Consider the following 15,367-nt stretch of genomic DNA (forward strand, 5'->3'; position numbering starts at 1 on the left):
TGCGATCACATCTGAGTCAGGATAAGTCTCAGAACTAATCCAGATTCAAGAGCAGGGGAAAGACTGCTTCTTGCTAAAAAAGGGCCAGACTCATTGCCCAGGAAGAGCAAAGACTCGATGCCATGTTGTTACTAGTATAGCATTCTGTACATAAGACAATGCTTTAAAACATTGTTTGCAGGAGTAAGATGGTATCTCAGAGTTGTTTTGATTTGCATTTCCCTGATGACTAAGGATGTTGAACACTTTATTATGTGTCTTTCAGCTATTTTAGATTCCTCTATTGAGAATTGTCTATTTAGTTCTGTACCCCACTTTTTAATTGGATTGTTTGGTGTTTTGGAGACTAGCTTCTTGAGTTATTTGTATATTTTGGAGATCAACCCTCTGTCAGATGTGGAGGTGGTGAATATCTTTTCCCAGTCTGTGGGCTGTCGTTTTGTCTTGCTGACAGTGTCCTTTGCCTTACAGAAGCTTCTCAGTTTCAGGAGGTCCCATTTATTAATTGTTGATCTCAGTGTCTGTGCTACTGAAATGGCTAAAATCAAAAACACCAATGACAGTTTATGCTGGAGAGGATGTGGAGAAAGAGGAACACTCCTCCACTGCTGGTGGGAGTGCCAACTTGTACAGCCACTTTGGAAATCAGTATGGCGAATCCTCAAGAAAATGGGAATCAGTCTACCACAAGATCCAGCAATTCCACTCCTAGGCATATACCCAAAAGAAGCACATTCATACAACAAGGACATCTGTTCAACGATGTTCATAGCAGCACTATCTGTAATAGCCAGAAACTGGAAGCAGCCTAGATGTCCCTCAACCGAAGAATGGATGGAGAAAATGTACAATGGAGTACTACTCAGCAGCAAAAAACAATGGAATCTTGAAATTTGCAGGAAAATGGATGGAACTCGAAGAAACCATTCTGAGTGAGGTAACCCAATCACAAAAATACAAACATGATATGTACTCACTCATATATGGATTTTAGACATAGAGTAAAGGATTACCATCCTACAATCCACACTGCCAGAAAAGCTAGTAAACAAGGAGGACCCTAAAATAGACAAACTTTGTCCCCTGGAGAAGGGGAAAGGGTCACCATCCCCTGAGCAAATTGGGAACATGGGAAGAGGGGGGAGGAAGCTATGAGAGTGAGAAGGGAAGAAAAGGAAGGATGCAGAGGTCATGAGGGAGCAGAAAGTTTGAGTCAGAAGAAAGGACATATGATAGGTAGGATTTTAGTTGGGGGGTGGTAGGGGAGGAAGGGAGGGAGAAGGGAACTGGGATTGTCATGTAATTCAATCTTGTTTGTAATTCAAATATATAAAAACTAAAAAACTAAAAAAAAGAAAACATTGTTTGCAGCACAGATGTGGCCCCACCACCCAAGGCTTTTGGGTCTGTGAGGTTCATAATCAAGCAGGATCCTCTGGTACTAGGTGATCTGGTGCCATCATATCAAGCATTGTTCAATGTCTGTAGGCCTGGGCACAGAGGAGAGGAAAGGCAGCATCTCTGTACCATCCCTTATGTCTGGGTTGGGCAGCACTCATCCAAGAGCCACCTATGAGGCAATAAAGAGCCCTAGCTCTGGACAGTTGGGCACCATTGTGGTGAGAGAGTACAGAGAGGGGAGGAAGAGAGGGAGAAGTGGAATGGTTTGTGGGCTGAGGAGAGAGGTGGATCCAGACAGGTAAGGTGAGGCTGATACAAGTGGCCAGCTGGTAACCCAAGTCCGGGGAGATGTCTCAGCCTGAGCTGTGACCAAGGACCAGGTCTTGATCCAGGGCCTGCGAGCAGCTGAGGGAGCCTGAATTGACGTCTATTTCATTTTTGCTCTCATTTGATTTTGCTTTTCTTCTACTAATTCAAGGCATGATTTGTTCCTGCTTTTCTAGGTCCTCGTGATTCTCTGCCAGGTTTTTTGAAATCTTTGTATTTTTGATAAACATACTTATTACTATATTGTATGTCATAACTTTTGGTATAGCATATTTCTTATTTAATTAGTTTTAGAAATTTAAATTTTTCCTTTTTGTTTCTTTAGTGACTCATTGTACAATACTGTTTTGTGTAATCTGTAAAATTTTTAAAGTTTCTTTGTAGTCTATTATATATTAATAACAATGTGATCAGAAAAGATATATGATTTCAAATACACACATATGTATACATATATACATATATAACATTTACCAGGATGGGTTTTAAGACTCAATGCATATTCTGTTCTAGAGAATGTTTACATGTTGAGAAAAGTTTCCCCTCTATAACTTTTAGATAAAATATTCTGTAACTGTGAAGGCCACTTGTTCTTAGTAAAATTTAACTCATATATCCTTTTTTGGTATTTTGTTGTTGTTACTGGGATGACCAAAATGGGCTGGTAAAGTTTCCCACTATCATATCTATCTTAGTTACTTTTCTATGCTGTGATAAAACACTATGAACAAGGCATCCTATAAAAGAAAGCATTTAATTTTGGCTTAGGATTTTATAGGGTTAGAGTCTATAGTGACAGAGCCAACACATGGTGGCAGGAACCACTAAAAGCTCACATCTTGATCCACAATTACAAGGCAGAAAAACACCCTGGAGATGGCAAGAATCTTCTGAAACCACAAAGCCCATCCCATGTGACATACCTCCTCCATCAAGGCCATGCTTGCTAATCCTCCCCAAGTAGTTCTATCAACTGCAGCCAAGTGTTCAAACACACAAACCCTACAGCACCATGACCTGCTCTTCCTTTTCAACTCAAGGTTATTAATAAATCTGGGTGCTCCATCATAGTACCTATGTTTCCTTGCCTTCATTTATCACTGAATATCTCTTTTGTTAAGTGACATTCCATAAGTCTCAAACTTTTATCTCTCACGTGCTTGTTCTCTAACCCTCTCTCCCTCTTGCTTTTATCAACTTGTAATTTTTCAAAATACCTGTCTTCAAGATATCTGTCTTCAAAACTACCTGTTTAAATGAATCTGTGGTTGAAGCTTCCAGGTTTTTTCTAATGTTAAGTTCTTTATTTCCAAATTTTGACCAGTGTTGAATTTCTCATTCTAAGCATTAACTGTTTTCTTTCAACTAAATTGAGTTATCTGTCTCTGTTCTTTTGACTCTAATTTAGTTTCACATTTTTTGTTCTGAAAATGTGTGTTTGAGTATCAGTTTGGAATATTTGATTGTCTTTTGGTCCCAATCAGGTACCACAATGTAGTTTCCCTATGTCTTCTTTGACTGTACTTGGTGACTTTATATGCAGGATAAGTGATAACAGAGTCAAGAGATCCCTTCTATTTCCAAAGCAACTTTGGACATGGGCTGCTCTAGCAGTCCAGGCAGCTGCATCGTATCCACTCATCTGGAGAGGTGGGAACTCTCTGGTGACTCTGACAACAAAGCCTGGTGACTGTGGAAATGAGGAGCATAGTGGAGATCTCCTTAGCAGCGATACCATGCCCTTGGGTCAGACAGTGTCTCAGTGATCCCAATCACTGAAGTGGCAGTAGGAAACACATAGGGCAGAACACATGCCTTAGCTCAGTGGTGATTTGGGCCAACTGCATGGTAGCACAAATTCTAGTTGGTATTAATAATAAAAACTCAGAGAAAGGTATTGGGGTTCAAGCTGAAGATCAGTGAAGCAAGGCAGCCAGCTCTTACCTCTACCTCAGAATGAAATGGGCAATCATGTCTCCATGAATCCTCAGACGCACTGCTCTCCACCAAGCCTCAGACAGCACTGAGTTCCTATCTCCTCACACTTTATATTCCTGTCTAGTTCTGGGATCACCTTTGTGGGAGCTGTTTTAGTCTGGATTAATTTCACATAGCTCAGGGTGGCCTAGAGATCTCTCTACCTCTATCTCCTGACTGATGTGATTAAAGGTGTGTATCCCCACTACTTAATCTCTATGAATAACTATTGTAGCTAGCTCTGATCTTCAGACAAGCTTTATTTGTTAGATAATAAACAAAAGATCACCACACTTCATGGCTTAAGGTAATTGGAACAGCAGCTCAGCCAACTATGGGGTTGGATGGATTGATGATTCTTAGGATTGAGCACTTGGTGACCAAGTAGAAAGGCAGATATAGACTTGAGATGAGATTTCTCTGTAGATCATTGGTACTCTTTCACACTATCTTGAATCTTTGGCAGGTCCAATAGTCCTCCTCTCTAAACCTTTTGATTTTGTCTCTTCCAGAATCCTCCAGACTTGTTCTGTTGTGAATAGGAATGGCAGGATTTATAATAAGGCCTTATGACATAAATATTACACACACACACACACACACACACACACACACACACACACACACACACACACACACCTGTATGGTAAATGCAATATAAATTTGATGAATGTGTTCGCTTAATCCAATGTTATGATAAATCTTTCCACCAAAAGCCACCGAGCCCTACTGTCACATGTGTACTCTATGCCAGCCGCCGCATGAGTTAGGGCCCCAATTAATGCACAGAGAGATTTGTGTTAAGTTCAAATGCTGCTTGGCCAATGACTAGGACTTCTTATCTTCTAGCTCCACCTTAATTATCATAAATCTATATATGTTATAAGACTTATCTTTATAGAGGATGCCTTTTGCTGGCACCCTCTCTTGCCGGTGGCTCACATCCTGCTGCTGGAGGAGGCAAAGGGGAAAAAGGGGGACCCTTCCTGTTTCTCATTACTAAATATGAGTCTCCTTGCTATGCCACTTCTGGCCTGGATCACCACTTCTCTACTACATTTCGAAGAATCCTCTTTGACTCCTAGTCCTGTCTAACTTGCTGCCATTGGCCAAACAGTATTTTATTCAACAATCAATAAGATAAATACACACAGAAGTACTTTCCCCATCATCTCCTCTTCTCTGTCTAAATAAAAAGAAATATAACTTATCTTTTATAATAACTGAAGAAAATTATAACCATAACTATCTGTCTTCAACTCTATCAAAAACCACAGAAGGATAATATATATAAACTCTAGAATTGACAGAGACATCTCGCTACCTGGACAGTCACCCAAAGTTCCTCTATAACGTTGGGGCATCCATCTTCAGCCTATAGGCCACAGTGAGTCTGGCACACTTCTCCATTTCAACAGGAACCCTTCAGTACTGTCTTGTTTTGTAAGTTCAGCAGTCACTTTCTTGTGGTTCCTGCATGTCCAGTTTATACAGCAACAAACAGTCCAGGCAAGATCAGTATCTTGCCCAAATGGCTAATCTTGCCATGTTGAAAGCAAACTCCATAACGAGTTTCTTCGATGCCCATCCTCCTTTCTGACATAAATGGTGTGCCAGAAACAGTTGTGTCTCACTGCCAAGAAAAACCCTAAACCATTTAAATGCCATATTTCTGTAGGTTTTTGAAAGGTTTGAAGAATACCTAACCATCTCAAATACATCTCTATATCTAGAAAACCTAACTAACCTAATTATAAATTCTGACTATTATACATAAAAGATCTGTATAAACATAATATCTAAATAAGAGGTGACATGTACATATCACAAAATTGACCTTAAAGTTGTATCAATAAATGAAAATCTATACGAATGCAAAGTATTCATTCCTATATCCTATTCCCTTTTTCTTTCTTTAAAAAGAGATTGACTATGCTCATTATCAATTATAACTAACCCCATTTAAATGAAAACAAATATTTATAAACAATATTTGGAGACTTGGGTGTCATTCCTTCTAAACTGCTTCCTGATGATTGGGGGTGATGTTCATATACCATAGGGATCATGATAAAACATAGAAACCTGACCAAGTCCTTGTTTTTGTAGTCTGTAAGGCTGTATCATCTCAGCTTCAGGGGGTCTTGCTTGGTCAAACCATATTAGTCTGGAAGAAATCCATAGCTTTTTATTTTCTGTGGAAATACAAACAGAAATTCTTTTTCCAAGTAGCCTGTCCTTAGACTTAATTTTTGAAGTCAAAGCATTTTTAAAATGTATAAGTTGGACTAATTTAGCAGCATTTATAATTAAATGTATTTTAGCAGCAGTAAGTCTCTCCTCAGCAATCAAACAATTTAAAGACAACAACATGGCATACAGTATTCAGATTCTCTGTGTATGTTTCATCTTTAGGTGGCTTTTTTATTACTTTATTTTGGTTTTATTTTTCCTGAGACAGGGTTTCTCTGTGCAAATTCACCTGCCTCTGCTTCCTTCAGCAAATCCTACTGGCGTGCGCCACGACGACCAGCTACTCTATTTCCTCCTGTTATTTTTTTCTCTCACAAGCCTACATAAATTTTTAAACGCAGTGTTAACCTTTAGAGGTTTTTCTTTATCTGGATCTGTCTTTATCATTGGAGGCATGGGTTTGAATCCCACTTCTGACACCAGATAAAGTGGGAAATTACCAATACGGAGCCAAGTAGAAATATAAGGGTATTTAATAGGGAAAAACCTTACTTACAGAGCAACCTAGCCAGCCAGCCCAGCAGCAGTCTGTACAGCAAGACAAAAAGTGAAACCAAAAACGAAACCCAGTCACCTGAACCTCTCACTCTACATCACCCTGACCACGCCATTAGAGGCGTGGTCAGGCACATCTTTAGCCAGCCCCTAAGCAGATGGCTACAGGTTCCCCTACAATCCAATAGCTGGGCAGGTCAAATATATCTACTCTTAGATGCATGGCACATGTGATAAGAACTTTTGAATTGATTTGGCTAAATAAATTCCCATCAGAGCAAGCTATCAGAGAAGACAACTGTATGAGCTATAGAGGCACTTTGTTTGATAAAGGCTTTAAAATATGGGATGATGAGGAATGTTATACCATGCATTTTTTCCAGTATTCAACCTTTGTAGGCATCAACTTATCTGGTGCCTCACATTCTACTGTTATAATGCCTATTTCCATATGATGTTACTTTCCCTCTGCCTGAGGTCAGTTTCTTTAACACTGCCATATTTCTTATAATGTAGATGTGTTGATATTTCATCCTTCAGCCTTGTATGTTTGTAAACATCTTCCCTTTGCTGCTTTTGTCATGGGGTACAGAATTCTAAGCAGACTTTGTTTTCTGTGAGTCAATGATGTCATGATTTCTGTGAAGAGTCCCTCAATCTTATGTTTTACTTCTTCTTTATTTGTTTTTTTTATTTTTTTTGAGACAGGGTTTCTCTGTGTAGCCCTACACAGTCCTGGAACTCACTTTGTAGACCAAGCTAGACTCAAACTCAGAGAGATCCGTCTGCCTCTGCCTCCTGAGTGCTGCAATTAAAGACATGTGCCACCGCTGCCCATCTTGTCTTTTACTTCTAACAACTTTTGAGATCTTCTCATCTTCTATCACTGGTTTTGAGGGATTTCATTATGATCTCACTGGACTTGAAACAATACAGTTGTGATAAACTTTGCATAATTTTGTTGATGTTTCTTATCCTTAGGTTTTATTAAGATTCTTGGGGCTGCAGATTTACAATTATAATCATGCTTATAAAACATTGGACATTATTTTAATTTTTTATTGTAATCTAGAATTTGTCATTCCTCATTCTTTTTGAGAGAATCTCAGTTATCCAATGCCATTTGCATTAAAGCACTCAAAGTTGTCATACTACAGTTCACATACATACTTTTTCCATTCTTGTTTCTTTGTGTTTTATTTTGGACAATTTCTATTCTTATATCTTCAAGATTGCTACTGGTTTCTTCTAAAAGGTCTAATTTTGCCAAATACCCAGCAAATGTATTCTCCATCTTTGACATTATGGTGTTCTTCTCCACAAATGTCATTTGAGTCTCTCCTGAGAACATCTGCTATGTCTCTGTTTCATATGTTGTAATGTATATTATATTGGCAAACTGTTGTGTAGTGTTTGAGCTCACTAAGAAACTGCCTTTATAAATGGAGTTTTGCCTCCCCCTGACAATTTCAGACTCAGACGCAAGCATGTCTGTTTTATTGTCTTTCAAACCTTCTGTTCTGAAAATGGGTTCTCATTATTCCCAAGTCTGTGGTAGAAAGGGAAAAGAGCAGTGAAAAGCCCAAGAGTAGTGCTGTATCCAACCTCTCCACTCAGCCAGACTTCCCAAATCCTTCTCCAGGGTCTGCCTGGTGGCACTCCCTGATCTCCAACCAAGTCTTCTCTCTAACTTGTATATCTAACCCAGGTCTCATACCCAGTGCCCCAGCCTAGTCAATCCACTTCTATCTGTACCACACCCAACCAATAGGCTTCTGTTGAGTTACTAGGTTTTCAATTCCATTTTTATTTCAGCTTGAGTCATCTTCAGTGTTCTATCTTCTTGTTAAATTCCATTCTCAAGTCCTGGGTTGTCTTTCTGGACCTCCCCCACCTGTTGCCTCCCACAAGTCCCTTCTGTACAACACCCAACCTCTCCACTCAGGTAGACCTCCCACACCCTCCTCCAAGGCTTATCCCAGGGAGTCTCCCTGGCCTTTCCCATCCAGACACTTTCCCTAGGCCACCAGATGTAGCCCTGGTCCTACATCTAGCACCACATCCTAGTCTGGACTCCCATGCCTGTGCTGAAACCAACCTCTAGGCTTTTCCCAGGATGCTTCTTAGCTATCCCTAACACATAGGCCTTCTCATACAACATTCCACCTTTCTGCCCAGCCACATCTATTCTTATACTCCAGGACTGGGACAGGAGGCACACCCTGTACAAAGTCCAGCTCCCTTTGTCCACCTGACTTCATTCAACCCAAGCCATTTTTAACCTTTAGACCAAATCTACTGGTAAATCCTCTTTTCAGCCTCAATATATTCTGTACATATCAGACCTAGAACTGAACAAGTCCATGTTTCCCAGATTTCATTGTAAAAATGCCAACAATATGAAAAATCAAGCCAGTATTTATTTTCCAAACCTACCAGTTCTGTAGAAATGTTTGCCAATGAGAATTATCTCAATGAACCCCAGGGGTATTTAAGGAGTATAAAGAAGATACAAAGAAATAACTTAATGAAATTGAGGATAAAGAACTCAGAATAAATGCCTGAGTAATTCCCAAGAAAACACAAAGCTGATGGGAATGACAATGGAAGACAGTGGGTTAGAATTCTATTGAATGTTGAGAATAGAATTTAATAAGAAGACAGAGCAGTGAATAGGACTCAAACTGAAATTAAAATGGAGTTGAAAACCAAATAATTCAAGTAGAAAATTAAAAAGAAAGACTTGCAAGTAGAATGAATCGGGTAGATGATAGAATATCATGTCTTAAATATGAAGTCTAGGATCTAGACCAACTGAGCAATGAATATCTAAAAAAAAATTAAAAACACAGAAAAGGAACATACAGGAAATGTGGGATACCATGAAAAAAAAACTAAAATTTTAAATCAAAGACATAGATGAGGGAAAATAATCACAAACCAATGCATAGACCAGATCTTCAACAAGATCATAGGAGAAAACTTTCTCAAATGAAGGAAACACACATCCATACAGATACAATAAGAACACAGAACACCAAATAGATAAGACAAGAAAACCCCATGGAATATCATACTTAAAACACTAAGTATGCAGGACAAAGAAGCTGCTAGAGGAGAAACACTCATCACATACAAAGGAAAACCCATAAGGCTAACAGCTGATTTCTCAATGGAAATTTTGAAAGCCAGAAGAGCCTGTAGCAATGCACCCTAAATCCTAAAAGTCTATGATGGCCAGCCTAGACTGATATACCCAGAAAAATGATCCACCATAACTGAAGGAGAAAGAGAAAGTCTCCAATATAAACAACCTAAAAAAATTTTCAACAAGTCAAACCTAATAGAATACTGGAAGCAATACTTGAGGCTGAAGAGAGGAATGAGCATAGCAGACAGACTCTGGAAGGAAATACAAAGCAATAATTGTTAAAATGCAAAGAGAACACAAACAACACCAAAAATCAACATAATGGCCACAACTACACACGTTTCAATAACAACTTTGAATATCAATTGCATCAATTTTCCAATCAAAGGACACAGAATGATTTAATGAATCAAAAACCATCTACCTGGCATCTACAAGAAACATATCTTATCTTTAAAGATAGGTACCACCATAGAGTGAAAAGATGGACAAAAGTATTGTAATCAAATGGGGTTGGAAGCAAGTAGATGTCCCTGCCCTAATATGACAAATATGACAATGCAGATTTCAAACAAAAACTAACCAAGAGATAGAAAGGGGCACTTCAGTCTAATCAAGAATACAGTTAAGCAAGAAGACATTACTATCATAATATACATGCACCAAACATGAGAGTAGGAGAGCTTGCCCTGTAGTGTCAGACAGTGGTGTGAGTAAGGCAGAGACACCCTCCTTGCCCCTGGCCCTCACCCCTCGCCACCTACTGCAGGTAGGAAAAGCTGGTCCCAGAGTCATGAGAATAGGGGAGTTGATCCAGTTCCTCACCGACTGTAGCACTCAGGAGAGTGGGCCCTGTATCTTGCCCAGGAAGTACACCAGGGCTGACTTCATTGATGGGGCATGGGAGATCTGGCCCCACTCTCCATCTGCCATGTGGTGGAATAGGAGAGGGAGAGATAACCTCCCCCTCCCCCATCCCTTGTCCCCTATGGCAGGTGGGAGAGATGGACTCGAGGGTGTGAGAGCAGGAGAACTGACACTACTCCTTGTCTGCTACATTGGGTGAGCTAGCCTGGGCAATGCTGGAGAGCTCACCCAGGTAGTGATAATGAGGAAAAGCTGATGGGCCGGCCAATCCAGCAACCACCCAGACCCAGAACTGTGGCTATGAGATGGCCCACCCCAATATCCACCTCATTTATGAATTGCTGGAGAGGTCCAATCTGTACATCGAAGACTGCAGCATCACCATGACATAGGACAACAACACGATATTCAAGAGGAGTAAAGATGTATGGACAAAAGGGTAAACTGTGTGGCTCACTGGGACATCCTACAGCTTCCACAAGGAGAGATTTGTGTTTGTTTTTACTTTTTTTCAGATTTTTTTATTTGAATTGGAAACAAGATTGTTTTACATGACAATCCCAGTTCCCTTTCCCCTCCCGTCCTCCCCTGCCATCACCACCCCAACTAAAACCCTACCTATAACATATCCTTTCTGCTCCCCCTGGATGGTGAGGTCTTCCATAGGGTGTGATCAGAGTCTATTGTATCCTTTGGGATAGGGACTAGGCCCACCTCCGTGTGTCTTGTCTCAGGGAGTATTCCTCTACGTGGAATGGGCTCCCAAAGTCCACACCTATGTAAGGGCTAAGTACTGAACTACTACAGGAGGTCCCCATAGATTTCCGAGGTTTCCTCACTGAAACCCATGTTCCTGGGGTCTGGATCAGTCCCATGCTGGTATCCCAGCTATCAGTCTGGGGATCAAGAGCTCCCTGATTGATGTTCAGGTCAGCTGTTTCTGTGGGTTTCGACAGCCTGGTCTGGACCCCTTTGCTCATCATTAGTTCTTCTCTGCATCTGGATTCCAGTTCAGTTCAGTGATTAGTTGTGGGTGTCAGCTTCTACTTCCACCAGCTGCTGGATGCAGGCTATCATGTGGCATATAAGTCAGTCATCAATCTCATTATCAGGGAAGGGCATTTAAGGTAGCCTCTCCCCTGTTGCTTAGATTGTAAGCTGGTGTCATCTTTGTAGCTCTCCAGACATTTCCCTAGTGCCTGGTTTCTCTATAAACCTAAAATGTCTCCCTCTATTATGGTATCTCCATTCTTGTTATCTTCTATTCGTCAACTGACTCAACCTTTCTGCTCCCTCATGTCCTCTGTATCCCTCCTCTTCTCCCCTTCTCATTTTTCTAGCTCCCTCCCCCCTTCCCATTCTCCCAATTTGCTTAGGGGATCTTGACCCTTTCCACTTCTCCAGGGGACCATGTATGTCTCTCTTAGGGTCCTTGTTTTTACTTTTAAATTTTGTGTTGGGGGGAGTTTGCAAGGGCAGAGTGAGGAAGTGAGGGGATGGAGAGATAAATAGGATTGGGGTGTGTGATTGAAATCCATAAAGAATCGTAAAATGTTAAAAAAAGGGAAGAAAAAAAGAAGATATGGAACAAGAAAGAAGGAAGAGAGGAAGGAAGGAAGGAAGGAAGGAAGGAAGGAAGGAAGGAAGAGAGGAAGGAAGGAAAGAAGGCAAAGAAGTATGCCCAGACTCCTTCTGCAAAGGCAGCATCAGTTTAATATTAAAGTAAGCACAGACACAACAACAAAAAGAGAAATGTGGGCCAATACTATAGAGTCAGAATACTTAATAAAATACGTGCAAACAGAGTACAGACATACATCAAAATGATTATTCATCATGACCAAGTCAGCTTCATCCATGAAATGCAGATATGGTTCAATATACGCAAATCACTGCAGGTAATAAGTTACACAAATGGGTTTAAAGGTAAAAATCACATGAGGATCTCAATAGATGCAAAAAAGGCCTTCGACAAAATCCAATATGCCTTCATGATAAAAGTCCTAGAGAACTTAGGTCTAGAGAGAGCATACCTCAGCATAATAAAAGCTACACGTAAGAAACCCACTGCCAGCATGGTACTCAATGAAGAAAAGCTTGAAACAATTCTAGTGAAGTCAGGAATGAAACAGGAGTGTCCACTGTCCCTACTCCTCAATATTGTGCTTGAAGTACATACAAGCTGGAGCAATAAGGCAAGAGAAAGAAATAAAGGGGATGCAACTGGGGGAAAGAAGAAGTCAGACTGTTCCTATGTGAAGACGAAATGATGCTATCTATACATTACAGATCACAAGCATTCTACCAGAAAAGTCCTAGAGATTATAAACAAATTCAGCAATGTGGCAGGATACAGAATCAACTTGCACAAACCAATAGCTTTTCTGTCTACCAACAACAAACACATAGAGGAGAAGAGATCATGGACACATTCCCATTTATAATAACATCGATGGAAATTAAATACCTAGGGGGAAACCTAATCAAGAATCGAAAAACCTCTACAATGAAAAGTTTAAACCTCTGCAGAAAGAGACAAAGTCATTAGAAAATGAAGTCATCCTGTGTTCATGGATTGGTAGAATTAATATCATAAAAATGATTGTTTACTAAAATCTTTTTACAGAATCAGTGCACTCTCAATCAAAATCCTTATCACATTCTTCAGAGAAATAGAAAAAAACTATCTAAAATTCATATGGCATCACAAAAGACTCTGGATGGCCAGGACAATCCAGAACAGAGAGAACAATGCTGGATGAATTAGCATTCCATATCTTAAGATATTGTGTAGAAACCTAGTAATAAAAATAATAAGGTATTGGCATAAAAATAGACATGTACACCAGTGAAACAAATTGAAAATCCAAACAGGAATATACATAACCTAAGCCATGTAATATTTGACAATGTTGCCAAAAATATAAGCTGAAGAAATAAAATAATCTTCAAAAAATGTATGGGGAAAACTAGATGTCCACATGCACAAGAATGAAATCATCTTTCTCCTTGCACAAAGACTAACTCTAAATGGATCAAAGATACAAATGTGAAACCCAAAACATTGAAACTGCTAGAAGTAATATAGGAGTGCCCTGCATGATGTAGGAAAAGACTTCTGAATAGGACTCCATTTGCCCCAAACCAATAATTGACAAGTAAGACCTCATAAAACTAAAAACTTTTGCCTGCCTAAGAGAACAAGTGAAGAGGAAGCTCACAGAGTGGGAGAGATTCTTTGCTCTCTCCCACCCATAAATCTGAAGAAAGATTAATATCAGGAATATATAAAGAACTAAAAGAAAAGGAAAAACTGACCCATTTAAAAAATGGACCCAGGACCTAAACAGAATCCCCCCCCAAAAAAAGAAGAAAAAAGATGGCTGAGAAATATTTTAAAAAGTGTTCATTGTTCCTAGCAATTAGAGAAATGAAAATCAAAACAACTTTGAGATTTCATTTGACACCAGTCAGACAGAATGGCAAAGATCAGTAAAACAGCTGACAACAAATGCTGGAGCAGGTGCTGGCCATGGATTTGAAAGAGAGAGTTAGGCATTATGGGAAAGTTTGGAGGGAGGAAGTGGAAGGAGGACCATGTAATTATTGTATAATCTCAAAAATGTCCCTAAGAGTAAAAACATCATGCCCTTGAGAACAGCTAGAAGGTGAACCATTTCCAATAATCATTACTATTGTTTATCCCAGGGTCTAAAGGTACCACAATGGGAAAATGGAGCCAGAAGTTCAACCATGGGAGCTCATCCATGGAGTGAAACTTCAGTTCAGAACTCCAGTTGACTGCCTCAACTTCCTTAGTTGGTTTCTGCTATCCCTGGTAAGCACCAGACAGGATGCTGTTGTCTCTGTTGTTACCTGCTCTTTTACTTGGAAGTCTCAGCTGACGAGGAACTGCTCTGCCTGGGACTCTCTCAATCAGGAAGGCCTCAAGATGCCTTGAGAAGGCTTCCGCAGCCAGTTTCTGTTGGACGTTTGCTTTTCTATCGTCCATCTGTCTGTCTGTCTGTCTATCTATCGATCCATCTACCTATCTTTTTTATTATTTTTTTTTGCTTTGGCTTGCTGCATACTTTAGAAAAAAACAAAACCTTGTCCATTTAAAACTGAAAGTCTGGCCATCAGAGGTCAATCTCAAGACTATACAAAACACATTTCTAGTCTTTTTTGTAGCTACTGAGCATGTGAAACACAAGTGTGGAAACAATTGTAGTGGCATGGAACCCTGATTATATTAACTAAGGGCCATTTGGGAGGTGTGTTATTGTTTTGCTGTTGTTGTTCTGAGATAGGGTCTCACTCTGTAGCTCTCACTTGCCCCAAACTCAGAATCCTTATGCCTTGGCCTCCTGAGTGCTGAGGCCACAAGTCTATGACACACAGCCCTGTTTTGTTTGACTGAATTTTCTCCTCACTTGAGCTCATTTTCTTCATTCACTTTGTCTGCCTGCTGTTCTCAAATGTGTATCAGATTTTATCTGTAGAGCTGTTGAGTATTTTTGTATTTTGTAAGTATTTTTCTTCTTAGTTCAGTGTTATTGAAAAGCTGTTTTATCTTCTCAGGTCTTGCACTTAAACATTTTTTAAATGTGTATATGGAAGGGTGGCAGGTACTAGGGGTGGTTCACAGAGGCCATTGAATCACATGGAGCTAAAATAAGCAGCTGTGAGCAGACTGACTGGGGTGCTGGGAACTGAACTCAGATCCCCTGGAAGAGCAGTAAACATTCATAACTGTTGAGATATCACTTAAGTTTTTTATATTAGCACTAAAGCAGCATTTTGTTTAGGGTTGATTAGACTCCACTACCGAAGTGAGCCCTAGTGCTTCTCCTGTACCTTCCTTCTTTGGAGCTTGGTTTTCAGGCATGAGCAGAC

The sequence above is a fragment of the Cricetulus griseus genome, chromosome 5 (genome assembly GCF_003668045.3).
Source record: "Cricetulus griseus strain 17A/GY chromosome 5, alternate assembly CriGri-PICRH-1.0, whole genome shotgun sequence".
Classification (NCBI taxonomy): Eukaryota; Metazoa; Chordata; class Mammalia; order Rodentia; family Cricetidae; genus Cricetulus; species Cricetulus griseus.